This window comes from Musa acuminata, chromosome BXJ1-3 (assembly GCF_036884655.1).
Source record: "Musa acuminata AAA Group cultivar baxijiao chromosome BXJ1-3, Cavendish_Baxijiao_AAA, whole genome shotgun sequence".
NCBI classification, from domain to species: Eukaryota; Viridiplantae; Streptophyta; class Magnoliopsida; order Zingiberales; family Musaceae; genus Musa; species Musa acuminata.
The window spans coordinates 33004068-33010831 of NC_088329.1; positions in this window are offsets into that span (position 1 = coordinate 33004068).

Below are 6764 nucleotides of genomic sequence, written 5' to 3' on the forward strand. Positions count from 1 at the left end.
CTCGACCAATCATGTGCAATCAGTCATTGCTTGGTTCAGTCAATGTCCAAACAGTTGCTCGGCTAAATGTGGGTTCAAGTGGTGCAGCTCGGATAGGTCCACGTCCGAGTAGTGTTGCTCAACCAGCTGAGTGTTCAAATAGTATCATTCAACTAGTCCTATATCCGAGTTATGCTGATTGGTCGGCCCCATCCCCAAGTTATGTTTCTCAACCAATTCAGCCCCGAGTGGAAGCCCCCAGTCAACCGACGACCAAACCACTAATCCCAGCACAATGATCGACCTAGCCAATAAGAGGCACCAAGCCATGCCCCGAGCCCCTCCTCAAGGAACCCGACGCATGCCTCTTTGGGAAGAATGATATGACATATTTTAACACCATCCATGTGGCAGCGATTGGCGACCACTACAACGCCAACAAAATAGCTCTAGGCTGACATGACGTGACACTCAAACCTGAACGGGACGACCGCTTGCCCTCGTACTATTTGGCGCCATACAAGTCAACGTTGCATACCACCGAGCCATTCCAGAAAGCTCGGAACGGCGCCACACAACACAGGTCCATACAGGTCGGTCGATGCTCGCATGCAAGGTACAAGCCAACCACCCGAGGAATTAGCAACCATTAACAGACCATGTACGACCGATTGACCTTCATTTGCAAGTATAAAAGTCAACTCCTTGACCAACGTTAGGGGGGAAGGACTTCGAGCACTCAACTCCCCCATACTTCACTTGACACTAACTTAAATCTCGAAGAGGTCGAGTCAAAAAATCTCCCTCTCAACTGCGGCATGTATGCAAGAACTTGGTAACCAAAGAGCAAATAACTCACAAAGGGAGAAGACCACACTCAAGAGATGAGGCTTGAACCCAACCTGAACCGACGCCTACTTCTACCATCCAAACATTCACATAAGCGACTTTACGCATTCGGGATTGGACCGAGCGTGCTTGACACCTCGGCCACGACATGAAGGTTCCCAACAACAATTAAAATCTATGATTTCTTTTTGTTATTGTTTTAGAACAAAATTTGATTTAAGACAAACCTTTAATGGTCAAATAAGTTCATTACGTGCATTCATGTAAAATCAGAGCTTGACACTTTGTACTTCCAGCAGAAGAGATGAAAAATAAGTGAGAGAGAGAGAGAGAGAGAGAGAGAGAGAGAGATAAATGCTACCTGTTTACAGTATTCCTTCCTCAGAAAGAAGAGGTACGCTAAGTTTTTATTATCACACATCGTGTAGTTGAATAATAACTCTCTCATCTGTATATGTACCTACGATTGTACACATAAAGACAATGGTCTAATAAAGCACTAAAATTTCCTTTTTCTTTGTTTCGAGTAGTTCTTAACAAGCAAGAGATGGTGACAAAACCAAAAACCTGTGTAATTCATGTAATACTCTACCTAACGGTGCATGAAGAAGCAGAAATGCAAATTCAATCGTATGGCATGGAGATCGAAGCTCTACAGAAAAAAGTTACTTGTTTCTGTGAAGTGGCATGTAGTGGGAGAATGCAAATCTTTTGTAAAGTGTTTCTTGCACTCTGTGGGCGTTTTCCATATGATCTATAGCATGTTTGAGATGTTATGAAAAGAAGTACAGTTTAAGAAGGTACCTACGAGAGCGATAAGGAATCCTGCCCACTTGCCAGGCACTCATAAATTGCTAGTGCCCAGTGGCCAGCAGTACCATCTCTCAGTTTCCTCAGCTGTGACAGAAATTTGTAAGAAGTGAAGAAATATTCAAGTGATAAACATGAACAACAGTGTGAACAGTGAAAGATGCAATTTCATGTACAGGACAAAATGCAACTCAACTGTATTCTCATAATACCAACAAAAATTTGGACTCTACAGGTTGTCAGTATGATTTATGAGGAGTGAGAAGAATGCTTGTATGACTGAGCCTCCAGTAAAACACATTGATTAGTGAAGCACATGACCTGGTGATTCGGCCCCATAACACCACAGCACAACCTTAAATTTCGTAAGAAATTGCAGTACGTACATGGAGGGCAAAGGATAACAATTTGAAGTCTCCAATTAGTAGTCTTCCACAAGCATCATACTTGTGTTACATCTACAAGTCTATTATTGCTGACATAAGCCGGGTTGGGATAACATAACACTGACAAGGGAGTTTAATGCTATATACTTGACTTACAGTGAATCTGGTCATGGCGATCTCTTGCTTTGTCGTTTTCCTGGTAATATGTGGACCAACAAATATTAAGCATGGAATAATGCAACACGAGGGGCCCTTCGCTGGAGGAAGACTGGTGATGCTTGGCTTCTTACCTTCCAAGGATAACAACAACATTCTCATAAAAAAAAATGCATAGGCAATGTTGAGAATAATGCCAGTAAATTTTACAAGGATCATTGAGCTATGAAAGCTTATTGTACTGATAAAAAAAAAATTTATTACTATTCATTATAACAGACAAGTTGAAAATTTTACTGATGAATTCACTATATCATCCCATAGTCTCTGATTTAGGATGCCCAAAGGGCTGACTTTTTTTGAACATATATGATATTCTCCATAATTAATATACATCTAATATATTGGTTGGCAATATATCAGATTACTCTGAAACTATTAGGTAAAAGATCAGGATTATATATATGACCAAGTCTACAACAGACCATGAGACAAGTCCAATCAACGATCAGGCAAGACAATCCATGGATGCAATTTTGCAGTATAATGCCTGGTTCGGGCAGCACATACAAGTCCAGTCAAGGATCAGGCAATTTCTACAACAAACCATGTGACATGTTTTAACCATGGCAATCCATGGATGCAATTTTGCAGTATAATGACTGACTTAGGAAGCACATGCAAGTCCAAACAAGGATCAGGCCAGGGAGCAACCTGTGATTATGTACAAATTACCAATTGAATTCTATGGAATCTAGAGCTGAATTGAATCTAAATAGTTCTGGAGAGGTCTGGTCTGGTATCTTGAGTCTGTGGCTACTGAGACCAGTCTAAACCTATTTTAAGACCCACACACAGAGGGTACAAGGTTGTGGAAAAACTTGCTAGTCTTAATGCAACAATTCACTTCATCACACAATACCCCTCTCCCTTTAAATACCAAAACACAGCACAGAAAGGTGAAGATGAAGAGAATATGACAAACAAATATCTTCTTCCTTTTTCAGGGTTTATCGAATCTTTTCACTTTTCTCCAGCATATGCATACCAGTACAACCCGATCAGCAACCAACACAGGATTTGGTACCGAGATTGCGATCCTTGATTTCATCAAATAGAGGATAGTTTGACTCAGATGCCATCCCTCAGAATCATTTAACAAATTAAGAAACCTTACTAATTGAAGAGAACAACTGTCATGCCATGTAACCATCTGCTACAATATTTTTAATCAAAAAACCAATTATTAAAGTGGAAAGATTTAGCTACCAATTAACATATGATGATGCATTCATGTCTCCTTTAACCTGATGGTACAACCACATGAAATGTGCAGTAGTACAAGAAGCTTCATACCATCAAGTTGTGCGTTTAGAGAAATGGTTAACTGCTTTATAGCAGTTCGCTAAGAATTGGAAAACGGCACCAACCAGGTGCACAGCTTTCAACAGATTAGCCTCTTCACCTTTCTTTTATCAGAAATTTATAAGAATGAAACATAACATACAAATAAATTTTTTTTCCTTTATTCTAATATGTATTAACCAAAGTGTCAAATATAAAAATAATTCACCATTCAGCATTTCACATACATCACTATGTCTTACTTACCAGTAAAAGAACAAAATGTGTTTGCACCAAATCTCAAGAGGTAAATTTATGAAGCATACAATTCCAAGGAGATTTCCCAACGTTACAGGTCAACTAGGTAAAATTTTATGATTAACCAGCAACATATCAGATTTCAAAGCCGATGGCAACTTCCTCGCCAAAACTTAGGCAACAAAGGACATGCTTAAAAATCTACAAGGCTAGTAAGTGGTAGGAAGATTTACCACATCGAATGCATTTTAAACTTGTAGAACCATGAAGCAACCTTACAAAATTCAGCTAGACCCTTTGTGAATCTAGAAGCGCAGAGGCGACAAGCCTTGCAAAATTTAGTTATACATTTATATTACAAAAAACTAGTTCATAGGCAGAGGTATAGAAATTTTCTATCAAGGGCAAGCTCTGGTACATCAAATTCTCATGTCCACTCATAAAAGAAAAAATACACAGAGAATTTACCTGAAAAGTGTCAACTTCCAGGCCATGAGTAAGCTGATCAGAAAGTTGCAAGTTGGTTGCATGTTGAACAGAGGCAGTTTGCTGTTTTAAAAAGTGAATGAGTAAGCTGATCAGAAAATATAAAACATTCTAAATGGAAACCGGAGAAGCAAAACAAGTTTCCAAAGAAACCAGATTCAATACCCAACAGGAGTACCTATCATTCAATCTCAATGTACTCTATCCTGAAGATAAGAAGTAGCGGTCGTGGGCCACACTTGATTTTCTGATGCACTGATTTACTGCTGCTGTTCTGGTTGTTGATGCAGTACTAAAAGTTGTTGATGCTGTAGTCGTTGAAGCTGCCGCTGGCAGGAACAGATGCAGCAGAAGCAGATACATCAGTGTCTAATTAGCCTGCTGATTCTGTCCCTGATGCTGGAGTTGCTCCTGAGGTTCTTGGGTATGGTTGTGCTGTCACAAGAAAGGGTGTCATTGGATGTCCCATTGGTTAAGTTGTTGTCTTATTGCTGCTGCTGTTGGATCAATTGTTAGCTATGCTGCAGTGTCATCTGCTAGAAAATCTTTTCCTGCAGTTGCTGCGCCTGGGAATTCTTAGAATATCTGTTCTGAGATATCATGCACCAGTTGAGTCAGTTGCTGCTAATGTTGCTAGTGTTCTAAAACTATTGCTTACAATAATGCCAGCTATGGGGTGCAAATGAGGGCACTTTGAGAATATCCATATTCCATATTGTTCATTCTCTGGTGTAGATGCTGGTCAATGAGAGTTTAGATTTAGACTTGAGCATCAGCCATTTGATATAGATCTTGGCTTTGGCTAGCCTCCTGACCTTATGTGCTTGTCCAAACTTGAGACTGGGAGGAATGTCCATATGAATCTGTGAGTTGGTTTACCAGAAGAAGGGGCATTTGTGCATGAATCTGAGCTAAAGAAATGGGACTTTGAAGAGCCTCCATTCTGTTGTTCATTTGAGCCCAGCTTCCTCCATTGCTAGAAATTTGAGGATATGAAGGACAAATAGGTAAATCATGCTGCAAGTCAAATATTGATTGGCCATCTGTTTGTGGTTATGATTGACATGAAACATACAGGAGGCTTAGAAACTTGATGCAATGGAGATTCTTGAAGGTTTGCTTGAGAAGACATGATTTCATGTTTAATAAATAAGGTTCATGGACTCAGAGAAGACCTCAACCGTATCCCCACCATCCTAAACTTCATTTGTACACCGTATTGTAATCACCTTCCTAGGAGTCGATTACAGTGGCTGGCTTCACTTGTGGACTGTTAGTGTCTTGAAAACATTGATCAATGAGAACTGCTAGATTCGGAGTTTCTTGAATGCTCATGCAATCAGTAAATTGGACATCTTTCGCAAATCAAAGTCACATCTGAATTCCAGCTTAACATCTGCAGATATCATTTTAACTATTATGGTTTAAGCAGCTCACATGGTAACATGCAGAAAGATAAAAATTAAACACAAGTATGGCTTAAGAGAATAAAATTTACATAAGTCAAGGTGAAAACACACTTGCAAGAAAATTAACAATGTCTATAGCAACTAGAGCATGACATGCAGGAACATACAACACACCTAAATGTGATCAAGTCAAGAGATGCAAACTTAACACACAAAATTTAAATGATCTGGAGTCACCAATTATGATAATACCATTCATAAACAAAAGCTTAGTGAGATAAGTTACTTGTATCCATCTACAATATAGATATCCACTAAGGACATCTGTAGTCTGTGGTACTCCCTAGATTACCAATCAAATTGGCCAGGAGACTATTCATATAACAGAGTCCAAGTTATGATCCCTGTCTCCTCTTAACCTTGGCCAATGTGCCAAACTGTTGTTTAGTACTGCTTATAATTCCTCCGCAAGCTGCCATAGTTTGAACCATTATATGTGCTGAGCAATAGAAGCCAATATCAACTAAGGAAATAAAAGGAATCTGACGAGATTGCCGAATTTGATCAAGCCCTTACCCTGTACTCCATCAACTGATAGAGAGCGGAAGAAGCACCTGGTCTTGTGGCCCGTCCTCCTCGGAAGAAGATGATAGAGAACAGCGTGCCAAGCAACGCCTCAGCTCCCCATCAAGTAACGGGAGGAGCAGATAGTGCGGTGCGTCGGCGTTCTCCACTACCACTAACTATCGACCCCAAAAGGAACCTGACCCCAAGGATTCATACAAAAGCGGGAATTCCGAGCTTTACGAGGAAACCTAAGACTGAAATGAGCCATCGAAGCAGAGGAAGAGAGAGAGAGAGAGAGAGAGAGAGAGAGAGAGAGAGAGAGGCGATACCATCGAGGTCAGAGATTCTACCACTGGTTCTGCTCTGGGGACGGCCGCTCGCCACCGTCGCATTGCTTTCTCCGGCTCTCCTCACGCACGCTCGTCTCTTCTCGGCCGCGTGCGTCGCAAAGCATTGCAACGGCTTTACCGAAACGTGGAATAAACTGGGATCGGTTGGGCTCTCGAAACGGCCCATCGAA